This window comes from Papilio xuthus, unplaced genomic scaffold (genome assembly GCF_000836235.2).
Source record: "Papilio xuthus unplaced genomic scaffold, Pxut_1.1 DF824992.1, whole genome shotgun sequence".
Classification (NCBI taxonomy): Eukaryota; Metazoa; Arthropoda; class Insecta; order Lepidoptera; family Papilionidae; genus Papilio; species Papilio xuthus.
Genome location: NW_013533657.1, coordinates 4432112 through 4457843, shown reverse-complemented (window position 1 = coordinate 4457843; position 25732 = coordinate 4432112). Strand labels below are relative to the sequence as shown.

The following is a 25732-nucleotide window of genomic DNA, read 5'->3' as shown; positions in this document are numbered from 1 at the left end:
GAGCCCCTCGGTGGGGACGTATAGTGAGCTGATGATGATGATGATGATGACGATGTTTCAACTCTTAGATGATCAAAGGTTTAGAATATTTTTTTTTGGTGAAAAGACATAAGCAGATTTTTTTGTAAATTTACTAATAATTCTTTTACCATTCCAACTAAGCTGTAGGCTTGTGCTAGGATATGGTTTACGACAATAGTCGAATGGCGGGATTCGAACGCCCGACCTCGTGATCGGAAATCGGTACCCTTAACCATTAGGCTATTGACGCTTTAAATTTAATTTAATCGAATTACCAAAATCATTCGTACATGTACTATGAGTTAGTCGAGATTTTAGTGTTTTCATTTCGGTAGGTAAGTATAAGTTTTAGGGATCCAATAGTTTCCATAAATTTCAAGAGTATCCCAATGCCTTACCATTATTATACTAAGGACTCGAAGCTTTTAAACTTAGGAATACAGAGAAAAATAATCGTTAAATTTACAAGTTTTAACAGTGGTAGAGCCCGCTTTAACATCTTCGCATGAATTGGCCCGGCTCGCCCGTTGAAATACCACGACCAAACAAAGACAGGCGTGAAGTGGAAGCAATTCCGCGTTTTGTCTGATGAGTGTGTGTCCCGGAGGCCTAATTTAGTCCTCTTTCCCTTCCCACCCTTTTTTTTATAAGGAAAGGATGGGAAGTGGAAGTTGACTTTCCGGATGAGAGGATGCATGGAAAGTGAAGATATTTTCTTTCTATGCATCCTCTCCTCCGTCGATTAAAGCTAGGCAACGCATATGCAATTGTATGTCCTTTTCTTATAAGAAAAGGGTGGGAAGGGAAAGCAAAATAGATTAGGGCTCCGGGACGCATGCTTTTGTATATTTACTGAATTTTCGTAATATCCTTATAAAGGTTCATAAACATTAAATCTACCAGATATTAGTAGATTGAATTTATTTCCTTATACTAAAAATAACCTGACTCAGGTTAATTATATAGTTAATAATATAAAAATAATATGAATCATAAAATTATAATGTCAAGCAGTTGTTCTTTTTAGTGACATTTAAATTATAAGAAAGTGTAAAAAATCGTTCTGACCTTTGCATGCTCGCAAAATGTTTATGACGAATGTCTAACATAAAATACAGCTTGTTGAAAACAACATGAAATTCTACACTCATCTGTCTTTTTATACTACTGTAGAACACTTTGAACTGTAGGTGACCTCCTACATATTCCCCAAAAAACAATACAGTCACACATACACACGCATACATCACACGCGTACACTTACACATAAACACGGGTGCACGACGAGTGGTCAACGTTACGTCGATTTGTTGACCTCCTCGCACTCGTACACCCCCACACAGAGGTGACACCACGTCCCCCCTCAAAAGTAAAACCCACTTTTAATATGAATTTAAACGTTTAAAAGTAGCGTATTTATTTCATAGTATAACTAGGTGAATTTATTCCGACGTTGTTACGGTGAAGGAAAACATCATGATGCAACCTGCATATATCTGCGAAGAATTTCAAAGATATTTGTGAAGTCAACTAACCCGGACTAGGTCAGCGTGGTTGACTATGGCCTACTCACCATTAACTCAGGGTAGGCTTCGAGCCCCTCAGTCGGGACGTATAGTGAGCTGATGATAACTAGCTGACCTGGAGAACCTTGTTTATTTCTAGGGAATTGTTACTAAAATGACTGTAACAAAATAGGGGTTGTTGATAGAAGAGTAAATTTAGGGTTGTATTTTTAATGCCACATTACAAAAATAATAAAAAATTGCCCAAAAACATAAAAAAAAATTTAGGTGAGCAACCCTTATAATTTTGTGGTATGAAAAATATATTATAGTAGCCGATACTGAGACCTACTGGATATACATATAAAATTTCATAAAAATCGGTCAAGCCGTTTCGGAGTACGGTAACATTGCGACACGAGAATTTTATAAGATAATCGCATGCTATTAATAGCACAGGACGTGTAAATATTCGTGTAAACTATTTCCATCCATTGGTAGCTATATTTGGAATTTCATTGTATGTGTGAGTGACCAGTTAAATCGAGTTAAGCCAGTTATCGCTATGCCCATCCCTGGGGACGTTATTTTTAGACGCGTTTAGTCACGCGTGACCATTTACATTTGTGAACTTGGCTACAATTGTTATTCTGGGCTTATTTATGGAGCTATACGAGAGATAAATTATTGTTAAATAATTCAGTCATATCCTATTCTGTTTGTATGATATCCAAATAAAGCACAAAGGCATCTGCAAAACTTCAGCTTGCTACAGATTTCTATCGCGGTCATTTTTAGTAAGCGCTTGTTTTATCCTTTATAAGTATAAAAAATAAACTCGTAATCGTTAAAACATACTAAGTTTATTAACAACCAAAGGATAAAGACGGTTAATCATATCGATATTCCTATGCACATTCTCCACATTCTAACCTTAAACTGTAAACCTCAAAAAGTCTAGGAAAATTGTACCTGCGAGTCTAGAATATTTACTGTTGAAGAATTGGACTATTTTAATTAATTGCAGCCTTGATTCAATCAACTTATTGTATGCAGTGATGCCCAACTTAGCAACGAGACAACAGCCAAAACGAGTTTAGACCGTCCTCATTTTAAAACATATTGTGCCTCAAAATAGCCAGTTACGTGTTTTTTTGGTTTGCATTAACAATTCTCTAGTTATGTATTCGATGATATTTTAATAACGGTTATCTTAGAATTTGAGACACGGAACGATATGATTTTTTATCGACTCCAGAACGGAGTAGGTTCTCAATTCGTCTGTATGATTTTTAGCGAAAATATAATTTTGTATCTGTTTGTTGCCTGCATCTATCGCAATTTGAGTCACCAAAGATTAGAGGAATGACGGTGATAAAAAATAACACAAACAGAATTTAAGAAATTTACAGCCCTTAATCGACGTCGACGACAAAAAAAAGCGTCGACTTTTGTCTTTTTACACATAATCGAAAACTTTGTCAATTTGGGATTGTGTTCAGTCTCTTTTACGTAAATACCGTAAAGATCTTAACTTTTTATGAGTTGAACCCAAATACTGTGCTATAAAATACAAACATCACTGAGTCACCCAAAAAGGTAATTCAAATATTCCACCAAATAAAGTATTACGGACCTTATATGACCACTTCAACAGAATCGTAAACATCACAAGTTCATAAAAATAATATTTGTATCCTTTTATGCAAAATACAGGTTCAAAAAGTATTATTATCTCTGTCTTTTTCAAAAAGAATGACAGGGATAGCATTATTTTGTACAAATGTGTGAGAAGTGGAAATTTTTGTCCATATAAAAGCTCTTAGAATGTGTCACTCAAGTTATGTCAGGCAATAAAGAAATTTGCTTTATTGGTAACATTTTTATGCTGGCTAATTAAAAAAATAGTGGTTTTAAAGTTAATGCATAAGTACAGTCGAATCTGGATAAGCGAGAGACATTGTCAGGTCTCGGGAGGCGACCTTCATAAGCGAAATTCGCGATCCCTTGGACTCTTGGTGATCCAGTTTCATCATCATCAGCTATCATCAGTGTACGTCCCCACCGATTGGCTCGTAGCCTAAACTAAGTTAAGGGTGATTAGGCCATAGTCATCCACGCTGGCCCAGTGCGGGTTGGTTGACTTCACACATATCTTTGAATTTCTTCTCAGATATGTGCAGGTTGCATCACGATGTTTTCCTTCACCGTAAGAACGTCGGTTAAATGTACATATGTAAATCGAAAATCAAAAAACACATTAGTAAATGGCGGGATTCGACCCAGGACCTGCAGATTGCAAGTCAAGTGCTTGACCCCTGAGCCACCGAAGCTCTAACCATCCAGTTTGGACTGTATAAATAAAACCAGACATCAGTCTACCCTTTGAGTTACTCACTTGTTTTTATATTACACTTACTGTCTTATGTAAATTTATTCAATGGGCAAACTCGCATAAAGTACGTATTTAACGTAATACACTAAGGGTCTCCGTAAGTGACCACTTTACTTTGAGTGTGGCACTTACTGTCCCTTGAGACTAAAAAGAACGTTTTTTAAACATCCTGTATCTTAATAACCAGTACCATTGTTCCGTTATAAATTATAATTATGATTAAGGATTTCGATCATCGACTGTTCGACAGGTTTTACCAAAAGAAATTACTCCTCACATACAATATTTCAATTATGGTCGAGCCCGCTTTAACATCTTCGCACGAATTGGCCCGGCTCGTCCGGTGAAATACCACGACCACACAGAAGACAGGCGTCAAGTGGAATAAGTGTGCGTCCCGGAGGCCTAATTTAATCCTCTTTCCCTTCCCACCCTTTTTCTTATAAGGAAAGGCTGGGAAGTGGAAGTGGACTTTCCTGATGAGAGGATGCATGGAAAGGGAAAATATTTTCTTTCTGTGCATCCTCTCCTCCGTCGATTAAATGTAGGCAACGCATATGCAATTGCGTATGTCTATGGGCAACGGTCACTTCGCTATTTCAGCGATTTCAGGTGACCGTACGCTCGTTTACCACCTTATAATATAAAAAAAATTGGATCAATTGATAACTGTCGGTATTCTTACAAGAAAAGTTGCATCCCATCACCATTCATTAACACACAATTCTATTCCAATAATTGGTCTATATTCTTTTTTAAAATTAAGTGATGTACGAGACGTATGACCTAAGTTACGTTATCATTATGAAAGAATGTCCGGTGCGACCGGTTGAATCGAAATCTCGTTCTTTTGATTCTTAAATGACAGGACTTGGTAAGCGCGCTTATGTATAAAAATGTCTAAGTTTACTGGCTTGTATTAGAATGACGATTCTAATTACAGTATCATTATGCAATTGTGAGAATGTCCTCCGCGGAAAATGACAGAATTTATTTAGCCTACAAGCGGCTCATGCCTGATCCGTTTCTCTATATTCAAAGTCATGTTCGTCCGAAGCTTTCCGGGGCGTCTGAATTCCGTTTGCTCTTGGCCTTAACTCCTTATGAAATGGTCACTTTATATGATGACGCATTATTAAATAACATGCTTTCCCTCATCAAATGATTCACAAGAGCCGAATTTAGTGAATGTTAAAAGAACCTTTTCACGTTCAGTTTATTTTGTTGTGGTCAATGTAATAAATGTTTTCCATTATTATGTATTGTACATTAGGAAGTTACAAGATTATATGATTTTTATTTTCAACTTGCTCTCGCCCGCGACTCTGTCCGAGCGGAATTGAAAAAAAACTTATTTAGTAGCCTATGTGTTCTTCCAGACTATGGTTTATGTGTACGCCAAATTTCATCGAGATCCGTACATCCGTTCTGGAGATACCTTTAAACATACATCCAAACATTTGCATTTACAATTTAAGTAAGATTATATACAAAAACTAGCTGTCGCCCGCGACTCCGTCCGTGCGGGATTAAAAATAGATGTTGGCCAATTCTCAGACCTACTTAATATACTCACAAAATTTCATGAGAATCGGTCAAGCCGTTTCGGAGGAGTATGGGAACGAAAATTGTGACACGAGAATTTTATATATCAGAAGTATCTGACAGCGGACTCATTTACATTGATTGTTTGTCACAATGTTCTGAATTAGCTTTCATTATAAATGAGTTCAAACACCTTACACGTCTTTGCATATCATTGTTGTTGCAAGATCTTGGCGCATTTCTTTTAAATAAAATTTAGCAATTCGTTTTTATTTTTATACATTGTAGAATAACGGGGCATTTTTTAAATACAAAACACAAACCTTTATAATAATCTTACTAATATTATAAATGCGAATGTTTAGATGGATAGATATTTGTTTGAAGGTATCTCCGGAACGGCTTAACGTATCTTGATGAAATTTTACACAGATGTAGAACACAGTCTGGACGAACCCATACATTACTAATTACGTTTATTTTTAATACTGCGCGGACGGAGTCGCGGTTGATAGCTTGTAATAAAGATAAATGAGAAATTACAAAGTATTTAATGCGTCTGCTCAAAAAAGACGATTCCATTGTTGTAGATATTGAACGATATTATTTTCAAAAAGACCATATCAATATAAAGTCCTACGTCAAACTTGTACCCATAACTTTTATCTGAGTGGTTAAAATAATGGATATAGTATGGCTTAACTGCAATGTTTTACAGATAACGTAGAGTCGTATACTATTCAAAATTCTGTTTGGAACACTGATTCTTAATCCGCATTTCATACTTGCGTAATGTAGTAATTAGGATTATAACAATTAGAGTTAAATCCAAGTTTAGAGGCTTATTCTGAGTATAAAGATAAGACGTGTTATAAAAAAACTCTACCAATTTTGTAAATTTTTCTAGAATATCAACAATAATTCACGCCTGTAACATAGAGGGGTAGACAGAGACCACAAACCACCATTTGGCGTGGTCTAACACACTTAAATTAAAATTATCCCCAGGAATATTCGGTTCATTGAAATTAATTGTGCTGTTTTTTATGTTGGGAAAAAGTAAAAATAAAACTTACCTTCTTGGTCTGCAGCTTACAACATCGCACTGTTTCAGATCCCATTGTTATAAATCTGCAAGAATCGGAAAACTTCTTAAAATGCGTAAAATTATTTGTGAAGGTAGGCAAAATTCGGTACTTTCCTGACGAAATGAAAAAAAATATCACTGCTTAACATCAGTTTTTTGGCACCACTCAACCTGTTTTTAAACAGAGTTCAAAAACGTCTTTAAATGTCTGCTTGTATTTTTTTATTTTCCATTACATACGTGACATAAAATAAACGTGTACTAGATGTATAGAACAGAGCCATCTATACTTAATATTCAAAACAACACAAACTTTTCCCTCTTTCAGCTACTTGACGCTAGGTGGCACTGTATGTAGCAATACAATGTGGAAGCACTACATGTCCTATTCTTAAAAATGTATTTTTATTCCATTCTTGTTTTGAATATTGAAAAAAAAAGATGAACGGGAGTCGTAAGTACTCGACTTTATAATTAAATTTACCGTTTCCGGAACACGTTACGGTCCACTAAATGCTTTTTAGGACTGACCTTTTTTATGTTAAATACCGGTAGTTGTCACAAAATGTGTTAGACCGGCGACCTCGCTTGCGTAAATGCATTGATACGAGTGCGAGCTACTCTACTTGAGAGATGTCGTAGACCACGCGATAGATAACCTGAAGGCGCAAGTTATGACAGTCAGCGAAAGCCGATTGAATATTAATTAAATAAGTTATAAATTACCAAGAATCCTTTGTTCTCGATTGACGAAAGAATAAGTAATGTTTTTAATTTTCGAAAATGTACTTAACTGACGTTATAACACAGGAGTCAAAATAACCTATGAAATAAATAGCAGAGTTATAAGGAGATGGAAAACTAAAGCTAATATTTTTATCAGGTAACTAAGTAGGTAACTTATAACCGAATTTGTTACGTAAAGGATAATCACATGATTCGCAGGTCGTTAGGTGACCACCATACTATGTAATATATATTTTTAAGTAACCTTAGCAAATTTTTCATTCCGTCTATCATGAGATAAATGCTCTTGACGAACGACAAATGTCTAACCGTAGGTTTCTGACATCAAAATCTCCGTATGAAACAAATCTTCATCCCTGTCATTATTTTAACAAAATAGAGATGAGAAACCCACAGTAAATGATTCACGTGTAGAATATGTATGTAAATGGATGTTGTAGAGTTGTAAAAAATGGAATTACACTACCTACCCCTTCGAGTTACAGGCGTGAGTGCAATATGATGACTGGATTAAAAAGCAAAAAATTGATCCTTCATGTATACGAAATATGACAACGACATTTTTTTCTATATCATACAGTCCAATTTTCTTGATATAAAATAACATTTAATTGTTTTATTATTCATAATATTAATTTCAAACAGAGTATTAACTAAGTATCATTAATGAATCATTAAATTTACGTGACCATTAACAAAAAAAGAACAAAGTTCGCAAGAAAACACAAGTACCCAAAAAAAACTACCAATTACTGTGAAGTTGCTTCTTGTACTTGGAAAATGTAAGCGATTTTTATATCTGTTCATAAATCAAGGTAACAACTACTAAAACCAACATTGATTTAATTAAGTGTTCAAAAATAGACATTCAAAACAATGGGTTTTCACTGGTGAAGCGTTGCAACATAGTATAGTTATCTCTTTCATTATTCCTAAAGATAATGATATTGTTTTTGTGTGAATGTTTAAGCAGTGGAAACGGACCTTATTTTAAGCATTTCCTGTGAACAATTAAGTTGGATTCATTCGCTTGTGCCGTCATATTTTATCGTTCATTCGCTTATCTTTTGTGTTTCATACCGCGGCTCAATTGCTTGGGATTGTCACCGGCAAATTGTGTACGCAGTCAGTTTGTAATCCGGTTAGGCAAATTGGAAAATCTTAGCAAATTCATTATTGAACGAATTCATTTACAAAGTGACGTTTTTTTCGGCGATTTCACAATGTAACGTTTTATTGATAGTTGCGATGTCATCATTGGTCGTCAGTCACAGTGCGCAAAAAATAAGAGCCAATAGTGTTGTTCCAACGGTTGTTATTTGCATACAAATAGAATGTAATGCCGTGTTATCATTATGCCAGTACAGTAGGACATGCCCGACATGGACTGTTTTGGCTACTGGTGCCAGTAACTGTTTACATTATACCAGATGTACGCCAGCGCTGATTTGGAGTGCTTCTGTCCTACTGTACTGGCATAATGTAAAATAGGCATTACATTCTATTTGTCAAAAAAAACTACAATATGTTTTAAAACTACATTTAACTTTACAAAGTGCAGAAGTCTAAGAAAAACTTGTCAATTATTGAACGAATGTGTTCGATACGTCTAGGCAAATTGCAAATGGGCGGAGGCGCAATTTATCGGTAACAGAACTAGTAAATCTGGCGCTCTCTGGCCGCGGCTTGCCGGCAATTTATTGTCCACTCGCGACTGTCATGCGCACTCGTCTTTGATTCCACCCTATTATTTAAAAGTTTTCATCTCGATTTAAACTTCGTGATACAGTTTTGTAAGTTCATTTCAGTTTATTGTGAACAAATACGTGTGTGGATTACAGTGCACTTCAGTGTGTAACGTTGTTTTCAATTGTTTTACAAGTTTTCGGTAAGCTATTATTTTTTTTTATAATGTAATAACTATAAATCCTTCTTTGTATTCAATCGGCCAGTGTATTTGTTTAAACCTTAAGTACAAGTTCTATAATCTCTGAGATTCTAAATTTGGAATCAAATGTGACAAATTCAGTGACGATGTTGAAATTACTTTTGATAAGTCCTCGTTCATAAGATGATTGGAACATTGATTTAGCAATTGAACGATATAGAAATATGCGATAGATGGATCTAAAAATAAGCGAGACAATCTAATAATAAACTAAGTTTAAGGTTTTTAACAATTATCGTGTTAATCGTAAGTAAACAGTCCGACGTTTTTCATAAAAATGAAAGAAAGAAAGAAAGTAAGAAAACTTTTTATTTTAGGTAATAAAGATTAAACCAAGAAACAATAACTAACATAAAAAATTGCACATAACTAAGAAACTAAATTAAACTTAAGTTACCATTTATGGTTAATTTGGATAATCTTGTGATGCCCACACTAGGTTATGCCTGTATCGTGGGCACCGATATTCAGATACGTATACAATATTCAGTCCACAAAATTACAAAAACCCACACTCACGACATTTTACAAAACTGCTTTTGTATGAAATCATTACCGAAATCTCTCAAAAGCTATATATTTTTTACTCCTTGGCGATTGAAGCTGGATTAACTTAACATTACAATGAGGATTCTGCTATAATAAAGTTAATCAAGCAAAAATCCCTCGGGATTTGCAACAGCGTGTGATTGCATTCCCATAATCAAACTACATGTTAATAGTAACTAAAATTACAATATGATAAATAAACACCTACGAAATACCTATATTATATAGTACACAAACATTATCTTTGAAAACAAAAAAAAACAAAGAAAATATTTTTACATTCAATCTGCAGTAAATCATATAAAGACAAAGCGACTTTCACAAGTTCACAAAATCAAAACACTTTTTTTTAAAGTAATAAATAAATTTGTCACATCAGCTTTAAAATCATAAACAATAATACTATCAATTTAATCTATTTGCAGATAAAAATAAACAAAGATATAATACAATACAAGATGCGTTATTAATAACTTCATTTGTGTTCAAATATAATCGTTTTAAAGATAACTAATCACGATAAAGTACAACGTCCTTAACTTTTAACAACGGTCAAAGTATTCATGTGGATCGATATGTTACATACCTTAAGCAGTTTGTAATTACGTCGGCTCAATAAAACCGCCGTAATTGGATTCCAGAACAAACGAATACATTGGCCAGGTTAAATGAGAACGTAATTGAGACGTAGTTTCAAAATATACATATTTCCTATTCATTGCAACATTTTGCCCAATAAACTAACGTTTGAAGACATTATCTTACAATACTATTGAAACTTTTTTTTTATATCATAAGGTGGCAAACGAGCAAGCGGCCAAAAATGAAATCTCTGAAATAGCGAAGTGACCGTTGCCCTTATACATACGCAATTACATATGCGTTGCCAACCTTTAATCGACGCAGGAGAGGATGCACCTTTCCATGCATCCTCTCATCCGGTAGGCCACTTCCACTTCCCATCCTTTCCATATATAAAAAAGGGTGGAAAGAAAAAGAGCACTAAATTAGGCCTCCGGGACGCACACTCATCAGACGAAACGCGGAATTGCTTGCATTACACGACTGTCTTCTGTGTGTGTTATGACGGCACGCAATTTTGCTACATGAGAAAAAGGATTCGTGTACACTATACTTTTCTATTACGCAACGCTCTATCGGAATAGTATCATTCTGTTTGATTCCTTTGCTTTAATCATAAAAAGGTAACATTCAAGTTGCTTCTTACTAACATAAGAACAAGTTAGCCTGCTAGTTTGTTTATCTGCGTTTATAGTTTAAGAAAGTGTTGTTTTACTAACTTCCTTAGTGCCTATGCTATTAGAATTTATTATTTTATTACAGACAAATAGCGTGTTTCTAAGCTGTAATTGTACGGTACTTGATAATTATACCGAGCCTTGGAGTGTTACTTGTTATGATACTGAATGTTAAATTGAATATCATATTATTTTAAAATAAATAATAATTTATTTCTCTGTAGATATCGCCTGCGACTCCGTCTTAAAAAAACTTAATCTAGAGGAAGATATAGGTTACTAATTAATGTTCTACATCTTCACCTAATTTCAGCGATATCCGTGCAGTCGTTCTGGTGATATCTTATAACTAACAAGCAAAGATTCATCAATCTTTCGCATTTATAACATTGGGATAGTAAGAAGTTAAACAGTTAGTTTTAACAGTGGTAGAGCCCCCTTTGACATCTTCGCCCGAATTGGCCCGACTCGCCCGGTGAAATACTACGACCACACAGAAGACAGGCGTGAAGTGGAAGCAATTCCGGGTTTCGTCTTATAAGTGTCCGTTCCGGAGACCTAATTTAGTCCTCTTTCCCTTCCCACCCTTTTTATTATAAAGAAAGGATGGGAAGTGGATCGTGGTCGATTAAATATAGGCAACGCATATGCAATAGCGTATGTCTGTGGGCAACGGTCACTTCGCTATTTCAGCGATTTCAGGTGGCCGCTCGCTCGTTTGCCACCTTATAATATAAAAAAAGTTAAAATTAATTAAATTTTTTTACTTGATAACGATATCACTTGGACGGAATAAAATGTATTTAATTACATACATTTGTATTAGAAACTGTGATTGTCCTAAACCTTCTCTTTATTGCGAAACACGTAAATAATAATAATAATTTTCTATTCAAAATACAAACGTTTATCCTTGAAATTATAATATACTTTATAAAATAAATTTTCCAATACAATCGTTTGAATTTTCCTGCAACTCACTACGTGTCGTGTTGTAAGGTCGCAGAAAGTTCTAGATAAATTAATATCTCAAGTTGATTCATCACTTCTAGACCTTTTCTATTTTGCATTAAAAAAGTAGTTTAAAAAGAAAAGTTGTTTTTTTTACAAGGATAACAGTTGATAAGCGTTAACTTCTTCAATAGCAATATTTCCATGGTACCTACGTAACGTGTTGTAACTACAAAAATCAAAATTTGATGTGAAACATTCAAACATGTGTAGGTTAATTTATATTAATCACACAGTGATAATTTATTCATCTTATTAATATTATAAATGCGTATGTTTCGATGAAAGTACCTGCAGAACGCTTGAATGGGTCTTGATGAAATTTATCATATACAGAACATAGTCTGGAAGAACACATAGGCTACTAATTTTGTTTCTTTTAATTCAGCGCTAAAGGAGTCGCGGGCGCCAGCTAGTCTATAATATTAGTGAGATACATATTTCCTTTACTGTACTTTATTACGTAAAGGATAAAGAACTTGAATTAAAAGTAATTTTTTTTTGATTGAGTGTTAATGGATATTGGGAACGAGTATTCAAGTACACCGAAATCCAAGCCAATATTTTGTCAAATTTATGCTTTAAGAAGCGGTACGTTGTTGACTTAACACTTCCCATATCTTGATCAAGTCGTAAGTTTCATGAAACTGTGCTCATTTTATTTACAACTCAATTAACAAGATATAATTTAAACCAAAGAAATTTAAAAAAAAAACAATTTATATTTAAATTTTAAGATTGAAAAAATTTACACCTTTTAGTGACTTATCTTTTGTTAATAAAAGAATAACGTCTATAAAGGAAAGTACTTGGCACAGATTTTTATGAGTGCTGTTATGAAAATTCATTAGAATTTGTCTAGCATTTTAGTGGTCGTTTGTACACATCTCCAATGAAATTATATATTAATGATTTTCTACGAAGAATTATGTATGTGAAATAATCCAATCAGCTCAACGCCAGCGTAATTGTCAAAGGTTTCACTCCAACTTAGGGTAAGTTGGAACCTTGTATTTGAGCTGACGACAATGGTTTTTATAATGTAAATCAAATTGGAAATGACTTGTAAAATAATATGAATGTTGAGACAAGTACATTGTTGTAGTTGCGTTCGAAGTGTCGATATCACGCGGTTTCAATTACGCCCTACTCGCTAAACGGCCAGCCGTCGCCGGTGACCGCCGGTGCATTGTTTCTATATACTGCCCACACACACACACACACATACGCTAACGTAATAACTATATTTGTGTCGCTAGTATATAACATAATGTCCGGTTTATATTACGCCAGTGCGGTAAGACAGTAGCGCTTAAAATCACTGCTTGTATGCAACTGGTATAATGTAAACATTAACTGGCACCAGTGTGCCTAAACAGTTCATGCCACCACAGGACAGTAGTCCCACTATACTGGCATAATGAATACCTGATATTATTGACATAAAGCCGTATATAGTTAGTATTAACTTGGACTAGGCATTAAGAGTGCGACTTATATTTGTAGAATTAATTTTATAAGAAAGGTTAATGACGTCATTATATTTGTAACTTTGGTTGGTTAAGTGGTAAAAAGGTAACTTTATATAAGGCAGATTTATATCGTTATAACAAGAAATCAATTAATGGCAGTGTATCTTTTAACCCTTTCTTAAAGAGTAAATTTAAAACCTTCCTTTGGTCTTAAGTTACTTTTAATGGCAGCTTAAGATTTAAGCTAATGGCAGCTGACAGTTACGCGAGATAAGTTTATAAGCATATAAATCTGGTAAGGTGAAACTCTTTCGTTCAAAGGTTAAAAGCATTGTCAGGCATCGTAAAGCTTTTATGCCAAAATAGGTTCAGTCGTTTCAAAAGAGTTCACTTATAAAGTACACGTGCAGATACCAAAATTATATAAACATGCTATCAATATCGGCAAGATTTAAGAATACAAAACCAACTATTTGCATGACTGACGGAAGGAGAAGGAATGTGTAGGTATCTTTCTGTTCCATTGTGTCTGTAGCCTAAACAACTTTACCGATTTTATAAAGTAAGGTGATTCGCTTCTATTTTACCTCAGAATGTTTTTATATTAATGTTAGTTTGACTAATAGGTTTTTAAATCAATACGTAGACCTATGTTTCCCAGAGGCCTTATTTAGTCCTCTTTCCCTTCCAGACCTTTTTCTTATAAGAAAAGATGTATGGAAAGGGAAAATAATTTTTCTTTCTGTGCATCATCTCCTCCGTCGATTAAAGGTTAGGCAACGCATATGTAATTGCGTATGTCTATGGGCAACAGTCACTTCGCTATTTCAACGTTTTTCAGGTGGCCGCTCGCTCGTTTGCCACCTTATGATATAAAAAAAAGAATGACCAATATTTGTGGCACGAATAAGCCGGCTCCACCGGTGAAATACTGCGTTCGTCTGATTAGGGTGCGTGTCGGAAGCCCAATATTGGTCCGCTTTCCTTTCCAACCATTATCTTATAAGAAGTGGAAACAACAACTGTGCATCCTCATTACCCTGTTTCAACGAATTTAGATAATAACAGAAATGTTTGAAATGTACACAGATTTTAAAACGCTTTTATATTTAGTTTAAAAGTCATTATGTGTCATAGGTTGTGTTCTAATTACGTGTCATAGAAAACTTGTCGGTTCAGTATTATGAAACCTTGACCAATAGCGCACTGTATTTTATTTTAATATTGTCCATATTATGACCAGTATTGGATTTTATTAGCTAATTATGTACATTTTATGTGCAATGCAAATTTCTTCATCACTTTCGATTGTTGGTTATTATAGTGAATTATTGTAATCACAATGGTTTTGCAACCTATTATGTACCTACTTAACTCGTGTTTTTTTTAAATTATTTTTGAAATTTATAACGCATACTAAAGATTACCTAAAACATATGTGTGGTCCACGTCAATTATCTCAAGATTAATATGTTATTTTTGGTGTACTTTACGTCCGATAGGAAGCACAGATTTCAATACAAATTTTGTCGATGATGATACTATGGTGCTTGTCACAAATATTTGTGCTAGGCCAACAGAACTACAGTTGAATGGGTTTATGAGATATCAATTTTTAATTTGAAAACACATTTAATGTAATTAATTCATCATCATCATCATCATCATCATCACCATGTGATCATGTTTAACGTTTAAGTCCTTGTAAAATAATGTAATTGCTTAAATTTTATATTACAAAATACTCATATGTATTGCGCATGGAATCGTAAAAAAGATTTTATGACATCAAAGTCTTTTCTTATTCACAACCGATTCAAAAGCGGCTACTTTTGATTTCATTTAAAATACGAATGTACTATAATTAATGTTAAAATATACTTTTATTACGCACTAAACCCACATTACAATCGTTATTTGCTATTTTATTGCCGGTGCAATATAATACTCTTAATAAAAAACCTGTTTTTTTTAAATACTCGTACTGAATAATATTTAATTAATTTTTGTAGTATATTACGGTTAGATTTTTTTTTCAGAACTTTTAAGTCGGCATTACAATTGATTTTAGGGGTGAATGAGCGATTTTAAATTTGACCATTTTTCAAACACTGACCGCGACATGATATTAAGAGATGGTTAAAATAAATATTTTTTTCGTTTCATAAATAATCGGACTCCGCCCTCGTGTCGTACCACGCGGCGGACTGCACATGTTGTAGCCATTTAAAGATACAATTATTGTTAAATAAATTATAGGGCATTTAAGCAAAAGATCGAGAGTCGTAAATTTATCAAAAACGTGCAGCGACCTCTGTGATTTTGTTCTGAACTCGGTACAGAAATGGTTCGAAGATGGCATTGTAAGTTATCTGATACAGGATCACATAATTCTTTAATTTCTGCAATTAAGAAAATGCAAACATAAACGATAATTAACAAAAAATTGCAGATTGTAAATTAGAATTAACTTTTGGATTATAAAGTACAAAAAAGTAAAAAGGTCAATTTTTTGTTTTGTCACAACATTTTTTTGGTCTTTAAAAATATCATTTCTTAAATATGTTTAATGCTATTAATATAATGTTTGTGTAAATAAAGAGTAATTTAATGTAAACTTAAATTATTGATTACTTTAACTACATAGGCAATTATAAAAGTGACCAAAATTTTAAATTACTACAACATTGTTTGTTGAACGAAAACTGTCAATCAGCTGTCAGGAACCACTGATCTTTATAATCGTTTACCATTTTAAGAAAGCTTTAATTTGCACAGATTTCACGGCCTTATAATTAAAAACTATATGAATTATGTTATCATGACAGTGTTATTGTCATTTGACAACAATGATGACAGGTCAATACTATTAAGGATTGAATAGTTAGTACATTTTTATATAATTATTCAATTAAACATGCTTCAATTCCGAAGTTATAGGGGAATTTTAAACAATTCTCAATTCGTTTGTTTTTTTTTAAATTGCAGTTGTAATAAAAAGTTGCTATTTCTTTCTATTGTAAATTGACAGTAATATTTTAAAAAAATATAAAAAAATATTGAAATTGTTATCCAACAAATATGTTTAAGTCCCGGATTCATTATTTTAATCGCAAACAAAATTAACTTTTATATTTGTATTAAAAATAAAAACTCCATTAAATTAAAAATTAAATTCCCTTTCGTAGAAAAAGCTTGACACGATATCTTATGTTATTAAGTAATTTAAAATGTCAGTCTTCGTGAATTCGACGTTTTCCTTATGCACGGTGCGTTTAATGTACGGAACATGTCATTAGAAGTATTGTGGGTCACTCGTCACACCTATCACTTGGGTATCGTAATTATCGTGTTTTGGCAGATTGTGATTGATGCTGTATAAATGTGCCATGGGCTTACTGATGTATATCTTTCAATGTCGATTAAATGATACCATTGTTTGGAATCCGGTTGTGGGTTATTATAACTTTTTTTTGAGTACTCTTTTTATGAATATAAAGGTTAAAGAGCAGGCAAAGGTTATATGTATTAAGAATTAGATAAGTTGAAGGATGAATTAATTGCGTAAAAGATGACATGAAGTTGAAAGAAGGGACACGAGGAAAAATTAGTGACTACTGAGATGGCGATTCAAAGAAGCGCCTGTAAGAAGTGCTTCAAGTAAAAGACCTTTTGTTTAAATTTAAAGACATTTCTGTTGACAAAATTATATAACACATATTTAAATATTATTTTAGAGTACAGGTTTATTCCATAAAAGTTTAAATTGCTCTGGAATCATTTCTTATAAAAAATGAATGATAACTTATCGTGTTTCTAATGAAATACCTAAATAGAAACACGCGTTTGCAGCATAGAAATCTGTTTAAAGTATTGACAGGTCATTGAAACTGTCGACAGTAATAGATTTCTTGATAAATGTGATGTTGCTAGTAGCGTCAGATTAGCGACGTGGATGGATTACACGGAAAATTATTTTCGTCTACATTTCACGTTTATAATGAATTGGGACATCTTGTAAGTGGAAATAAATATGTACAGTTTGTTTAACATTTAGCTAATAAATGCTAACGTAATTTTGCTATTTTTGATCTTCATTTTTATTTGTATGGGACAAATTTTTTGGTTATCTTGCGACTTCAATGCTTAAGTATTTCATTGTAAAATGTTACTAGTAATCTTTGAAGCAAATCCCTCATAATCCTTCAATTGTAATATTGTACGGCCTCTTATTGTGAAGTGTTTACTTTATTAACAATTAAGAGCCAATGGAAAAGTATCAGCTGGTCACCAACTGTAGCTATTGGACAGAAGTGTTTACGACTTAAAATGTGCATGTTTGTGCATTATCAGTCTGTTATACTTTCAAACATTCAGTGCAATGCATTTGTGTAAACCGGCAAATACTGAATTCCAACTAAATAGGACGCTCAATAATAAAGGTCGATTTTCGTTGTCAATGTATTTGTGAATTTAATACAAACAAAATTTCCATAACTACCAATGCATTAATGGTTGACTTAAGTTGTGGTAAAGTTGGTGGCTCAGGGATCAAGCACATGACTTGTTATCTGCAGGTCTTGGGTTCGAATCCCGCCATGTACCAATGTGTTTTTTGATTTACATGTATGTACATATATCCGACGTTCTTACGGTGAAGGAAAACATTGTGATGCAACCTGCACATGTCTGAGAAGAAATTCAAAGATATGTGTGAAGTCAACCAACCAGCACTTGGCCGGCGTGGTTGACTATCGCCTAGTCACCACTAACTTAGGGTAGGCTCCGAGGCCCTCGGCGGGGACGTATAGTGAGCTGATGATGATGATTAGTTGACTGATAAGTTGATTTTTTAGCTCCAGACAAAGTGTCTGTAGGGATTAATCTTTGTTTGCTTGTTACTCGTAAACATTCAAACGATTAGTATTAGTAGTATTCAGACCAGTCCCATGTTGGTTATTAAATTTACGCTTGTTTAATACCTCTCGCCAATAAAGTCCAATCATTCTTAATTCTAAATAAACGCGATTTCACTACGACAGTCTGACTCCTTGCTTGTTACTCGTAAATAACATAATTGTGAATGTGACAGCCCTCGCTAGCTCAATTGATTTTAATTGAATACAAACTAAAAATAGCTCAGCGAGACAATATGTGATACGTTAACCAAAGAGGCGACTGAACTGCGTGGTTAGACAAAGTGCAATCTACGAACCGATTCTATAACGAACTTCAAAAATGTAAACAACAATAACTTTCGTTAAGTCACGTGATTGTCGCGCGTCAGTCCCATACATTTTCGAAGTTCGATATGGAATCGCTTCGAAGCGAATGCACTTTGTTTAACCCCGCTTTTACTTTCATAATCACATATCATTTATTCTTTTATACAAATATTTTTTATTTCATTCACTAATATTTTTAAATAGATAAGTGACATACTAAGTTTACTACAAGTTGCTAATAAAAACATTTTTAATTAAAGACACTAATTCCACCAAGGAAAAATTGTATTTAGAGACGGTGAAAATCCACATTCGATTTTCACTGTCTCTAAACCTCTACAAAAACTAATGTTATCTCTGTTTTTTTCAAAAGGAGGGAGCTGGATGACATAATGATTTATACAGGATTTAAACTATTGGTTAATTCTAATCTTACAAAGTGACAATGACCTCAGAACCAGAGTAACAACGCATATGTGAATATTTGAGGAGGAATTTAATAAATGTTTAAGAAAGTTTTATAAACTTTACATTTTATCAACTTCCACATATTAAATAAATAAAGACGGATAAAGCACCTTACAATTTTGTTGAATATGGTTAACAAACGGCATGCTTATCGTCGGTTTCTGAGATCTAAATCTATATAAAACATAATCAGCTCTGTCATTATCTTTGACAAAACAGGGACAACATATTTTAAAGATATTTTGGTCCCGGAAACCCATAGTTAATATGACATTTCTCTGAATATACGCGGTTAAATACTAGCGGTCGCCCGCGACTCCGTCCTCAAGGAATTAAAATTTTTATCGAGATCCGTTCAAACAAACATCAGTCCATCCATCTGACCATTCGTATTAATAATATTAGTAAGATTAATCTAGGCGTTATGCTATATTTTTCTACTTATAAAAACGTCACATCCCCTTGTTATATTTTCTGAAAAATCTAAAAGGTAAAGGTATAAAGTACATTGTAGTTATTGCGAAACAAGAAAAACTTGAACAAAGATATGTGTTCATTGCGCAAGGATATTGCATTTCTCGCCACAATAAAACAGGCCTCTGATGTTTATGACAGAGTTTATGTACATAAAGCCAGAGCGACTGCCAATCAGCACCAATATGGTATATTAATTTTTGTTTGCACATCAATGTATCGAAAGTTACCCTTGTATTGCAAAAGTATCACAAGTTTATGGACCTATGGCCTTATTTTTTAGTGTCCTTTTGTTTAAAAACTTAGTAAAGATTAGTTACGATGTTTTTTTGGCCGAAAATTTATTAATATAAAATTATGTAGAATGACAACTTTTAACAAATCTTATATATAAAATTCTCGTGTCACAATTTTCGTTCTTATACTCCTCCGAAACGGCTTGACCGATTCTCATGAAATTTTGTGAGCATATTGAGTTGGTCTGAGAATTGGCCAACATCTAATTTTAATCCCGTGCGGACGGAGTCGCGGGCGACAGCTAGCAATATATAATATAGTAAGATATATAAATGAAATATGTACTAAACTATATAAATAAGTCAATCGAAAAGTTTATTCGAGGTTATATGACAAGAAAATAAAATTCTGAAATTTTAATCTCTTTTCTCTTTATATAATTGGTAAATAAATAACATACATAATCTGATTACTCGACTTCGCTTCTTTAGTAACCGGTTTTATTTTGATTATTGTTGGAAATTAAAAAAAGATTCATTAAAAGATTAAAAAAATATAATCATACAAGCTTAATGAAATGAACAAGTTAAAAAATTTAAAAAAGAAAAAAATATTTTGTATTTTAAAAACGAATAATTTATTTTTATTATATAAAATCCGATTTTAATGTCAAAATTACGGTGAAAAAAAAAATCACAAGCATTATTCATATACCATATTACTCTATTTAATTTCGATGACAAGCTTTTCTGATGATAGATTTGGTCATCAAAATTAATGTTTTATCAATATTTTCAGTTAAAATTTTCCAATTACAAATACCTTAAATTATTACAGTCCATCAAAAATAATTGTTTACAATCAATCTATGTTAACGAAACTGGTTGTACGAAAAACTTATAGAATACTACAATTAAACGACAGGAATTTATTACAATCAAATATGAACTTTTCTCAATATCATATTAAAGTTCAATTTGCAATATTCAAGGTCACACTTATTGATATTAACGGACTTATACATACATTTACGTTTATTACGTTGAACAAAGAAGTTATAAATAACGAATTGTTTTAATCCGGATTTAATTATTTTATTTTAAAGAATTATATGCTAATAAGTATTTTATTAGTATAAAATACTTATTAGCATATAATTCTTATAAGCGGGAGACCGCTAGTGTAGTCACTAGCGGTCTCCCGCGACCGTCCGCACGGAATTAAGAAAAAACTTATTTAGTAACTTAGTGTACTTTCAGACTCTGTTCTACATATATGTCAAATATCAGCGTGACACATGCAGACGTTCTGGAGATACCTTAAAACAAATATCCACACATCCAAAAATTCGCATTTATAATATTATTAAGATATATTTCATTTAAATAAATAATATTACCTTCAAAGAGAATTGTAAGATTTTTTCTGTTAAACTTTGTATTTGAAAGCCTGAAATTCTTCGTTCCGAATAACCTGACGTACAAGATTCGGACTCGCACTGAGTAATTATGACTGTATGAAATTGCTTGAAATTGTTCGTCGTCTGGCTTTTTTGTTGATATAATTTCAACAATGATATCTGAATTGTTGAATTGCGAGTTTTTTTCCTACAACATTGTGACCTTAACATGTACCAAAGCGTGATAAATGTGGACCCGCTTTGAATTCTTACGTTTTTATATGAAATACGAAATTACGTCTTCGTTACACAAATATTTCCAAGATATAATCACAATGTAGCATTTAATAAAAATAAATTCTATTATAATATGTTTTAATTCGTAATAACTGGGGGTACCCAAACCTTACAGTAACAAGGGTGGTTATAGTGGGCTTGCACCGACTAAAACCCCAAAGTGGTCGCCACCAGTGCTAAGAAGGAGAGGCGGAATCTTCGTTCGGAACCCCTCAAACGCCCAGCTAGGTCCTTGGATCTTGCCCTGTCTCTATCTCATCGTAACAACATCGTTCTTTACTTTAAATTACATCTTATATAATATAATGCTTTTTGCCTTAGTAGCTCATGACGTTACACGTTATAGAACTATTCTATCTTATTACGCATTTAAGTAAGTGAAGAAGGAAACTTAAGAAATATGAATACCATAATTATTTAAATTGTCATAGAAACTTGTTTTCAGTTGTGTAGTACGATGAAAACGTAAATATGTGTTGCATGAAAGCGAACATATAAAACACTTGTTAATGATGTATTCCTAAGAATTCGTTCTTAATAGTTTCTCTAATAGTTCAAAAGCTTTTGACGCACATCATTTCTTTTCTACGTAAAGTCGGGCTTAACATTTTCTTTTCTTTTTTCTATAATAAAGATATTCTTTAAGATTTAGTGAAAATTGATCTTATGATTTGTTGTCCGCGACCGTGACTTAATCGACATTTATTCCATGCACCGATTGTGTGCATATGAGATACCCTTTGCGACGCCTTAAGCCCGATTTCCACTAAGCTGAGTGACTTTGTCAACGCGCGATTGCTTGAACGAGAGTCGTGGGTCAATAGAAATATTGTATTGCATTGTTCATAGAAATAGCTATGACTGTGTTTGACGTGCTAGTGGAAAAAGGGTTTTTAGAATATATGCACACCCATCGGAACTAGAGTATGAGTAACATGGACGCCTACTTTTAAACCAGGCTAAGGTTATGATTAACATATCTTTCACTATTTAAGTGTCTCATACTAAATACTAAATGTTCACTATATATTCAAGGCTACATTTTATAACTAAGGATTCTTTGATAAAACTCTTAATTTTTATTCAAAACTAGCTGTCGCCTGCGACTCGGTCCGCATGGGTATATAAAAAAAACTTAATTAGTGTAGCCTATGTGTTCTTTCAGGCTATGTTCTATACGTATGCCAAATTTAATCGAGATCCGTTCAGCCGTTCTAGATATCTTCAAACACCCATCCATCTATCCCCATCACATCCATCTAAACATACGCATTAATAGTATTAGTAAGTTTAATAAAAAGCAGCTCTTCAAGACATAAATTCGAAAAAAAAAAATGAGTAAATAGTATCCTATGTCCGTCTCCTGGCTCTAAGCTACCTCCTCACCAATTTTCAGCCATATCGGTAAAGCCGTTCTTGAGTTATAAATAGTGTAAGCAACACGACTTTCTTTTATATATATAGATATACTAACACTGCAGTTTATAACTGTTTTATACTCACTAGTAACAGCCAAAATTTTTATACACACTCGGTCGTTTGGAATGACGACTTTTAAGACTTCTTTGTTATAAACAACTTTATTTTTCAACCCTATAGCAACATTACATTTGTTTTCTTGTATTACGTTTAATTTTCGTCACTTAATATTAACACGACCCGTACAAATTGAAATGAAACTAATTTCACGAGTTTTATCGCGTATATTTTATATTTTTAATTGCCGACGTTTCGAATACTTTACAATGCTCAAGGTCACGAGAATACTGAGGTGTTTAACATCTCGCCCGATGTGAGTTGTCGAAGTACCCTCATTATGAATTATTTTTGTTCCGAAACTCATTTCTTTTATGACGACAATTCTAATGAGATTGTCAATTATTTATGTTAAGACTACTGCTGAATTACATCGTTATTATTTGGTCGTGGTTTAATACACGTATTTTAAACAGTACGTCAAATTATAACATGATATTAGTAAATAATATATATTTAAGATAAAAAAAGTATATCTTTAAGTAGCTCCCGACCGGTGGCAACTGTAAAAACAAATACATGTTCTGGTAAAGATAATAAAATAATGAGTGAATCCGGCAAGCGGCCAATATCAATGAGAACTATTTACGTAACGTTAAAAGTAGATTAAAAATAAATATAAGACGGACTTCAAATCCAAACATGGAACTTTTTCACTTCGTAACTGTATGTTCTGAATGTCGTAGCACTTTATTTTTTTATATCACGGTGACAAACGAGCGAGCGGCCACCTGAAACCGCTGAAATCGCGAAGCGACCAATGCCTACAGACATAAGATGTATATGCGTTGCTAACCTTAACCAACCGAGGAGGGGAAGCACAGAAAGAGAACATTTTCCCGTCCCATTCATCCTCTCATCCGAAAAATACACTTTCACTTCTCATCCTTTCCTTATAAGAAAATGGAGAGGAACAATGAAAGAGGAGCAAAATTAGGCCTCCTGGACTTTGTGACATCATATCATCTCTCTCATTATCTTTGAAAAAACTGAGACAACACGAGCCAATAAATGTCAATAGAAATGACACTTCTATTGGCACGAGAGTAACATTTAAAAAAAGAATAACAAAACCCATTTTGTTTTTAAGCATGGAATTAAAAAACTTATTTCACCCGTTCAACGGGATTACAATTTTTTTTCTACATAAATGACCCTAGTCTAACCGGTTTTTATTATCAGTCAGTTACACGACTTATCTAGACACTAACGACGAAGTATTATTTCCGCTCCGACTACTTTCTTTATACTGCAACCGCGCGCGAGCAATCATGATTAAAATTATCTGACAACCGTGCTGAGTGTCCAATTAAAAAAAAAACTATACACCATAGATATGTCAATAGATGACATAGATATAAGAGTGTTATGTCATCTTATTAAGTAACTTTTACAATCTATGTTTCTATTTAATCATAAATTCGCAAGTCACAAAATATTTGCGTAAAATAATTATCTGTATTTTTTTAATGCGAACGCTTTAATTTAAAACCACAAATTTGATTAAAAAATACTGTAAATCTGACTTCAGCCACCATGGTATCAAAACAAAATACCAACCGTTTATTAAAATATTAAAATTAAGAATAAAATAGATCTTAAAGTCTAAGTAAAGAATAAAAAAAATGTTGCGCGGATCGTAAGTTATAATGTCACCAGCTTAAGTCGTCTAATTAAACAGTTGTCTTATATAGGATAAATAATTAGCAACCCGCTGATCGTTAAACATTTTAAATGCTAATCTCTTAGGAAAATTATGTTTTATATAGCATAAATTTACATAATTAAAATGTTGGTGTCTATGTGGTGATATTTATTCATCACTGGTGATTGTCACCATACAATACATGATGAATAGTTTGATCACCTGTCGTCAAACATCACCTTTATAGTGTTAAATCATAGATAGGTAGATTGATATTTGGACATTAAAATATTAACTGACATTATTTATTTTTAGCATAATTAATTTTTAATTTATATGTTAATTATACTAATATATCATTGTCAATCCGATTAGATTACACGTTTAGGCATGGAACGAAAGGTTTTTTTTTGTACCAATTAGTTAATGTGTTAGTCGACAAACTGCCACATAATCCTACTAGTTTAATAGCATGTTCTTGTTACTTTAAACTAGTTGTTGTCCGCGCCTTTGCACGGATTCATTTTGTATTTTCCTCGATTTTTTTCGTAACTTGAAAAATGTGTTGAATTTGGTAATAACACTTTCAAGAACAATTTTAAAGCATTTTTTTTTCATAAAAGCTATAGTAGTTTTTTTTAATTAAAAACAAAACAAATCAAAGTGTGTTCTGTAGTTATATGATAACACAGATGCGGTAGTTAATTATCATGAACACATGTAGATTATATTGAAAAAAAAATGTTAAATACTTTTGGTTTGGATAAATTGTGTCTTAATTATTTGGCACATAATTAAGTAATCAAAGTTATCTGTTTTTCAATGACATTGACATATTCATTTTCTAACTTCCCGTATCAAACTTAGAGTGCGACTAGCTTTTATCTGGGCCGGTGAAAAAACGCTGCTATC

The 25732-nt window shown here is 33.1% G+C and overlaps 1 protein-coding gene across 2 annotated transcripts in view; it reads left to right on the top strand.

The window, feature by feature from the left end:
* Positions 1-25732, top strand: part of for (cGMP-dependent protein kinase for) — a 121795-nt gene that overhangs the window by 9900 nt on the left and 86163 nt on the right. Inside the window, exon 1 of one of the 2 annotated variants that reach the window (XM_013324431.1) lies at positions 9017-9188. The exons of the other annotated variant lie outside the window; for it this stretch is intronic. The gene's annotated coding sequence lies outside the window, so the exon portion shown is untranslated. Of the gene's footprint in view, positions 1-9016; positions 9189-25732 lie in introns of those variants that run through there. 2 annotated transcript variants of the gene reach the window in all.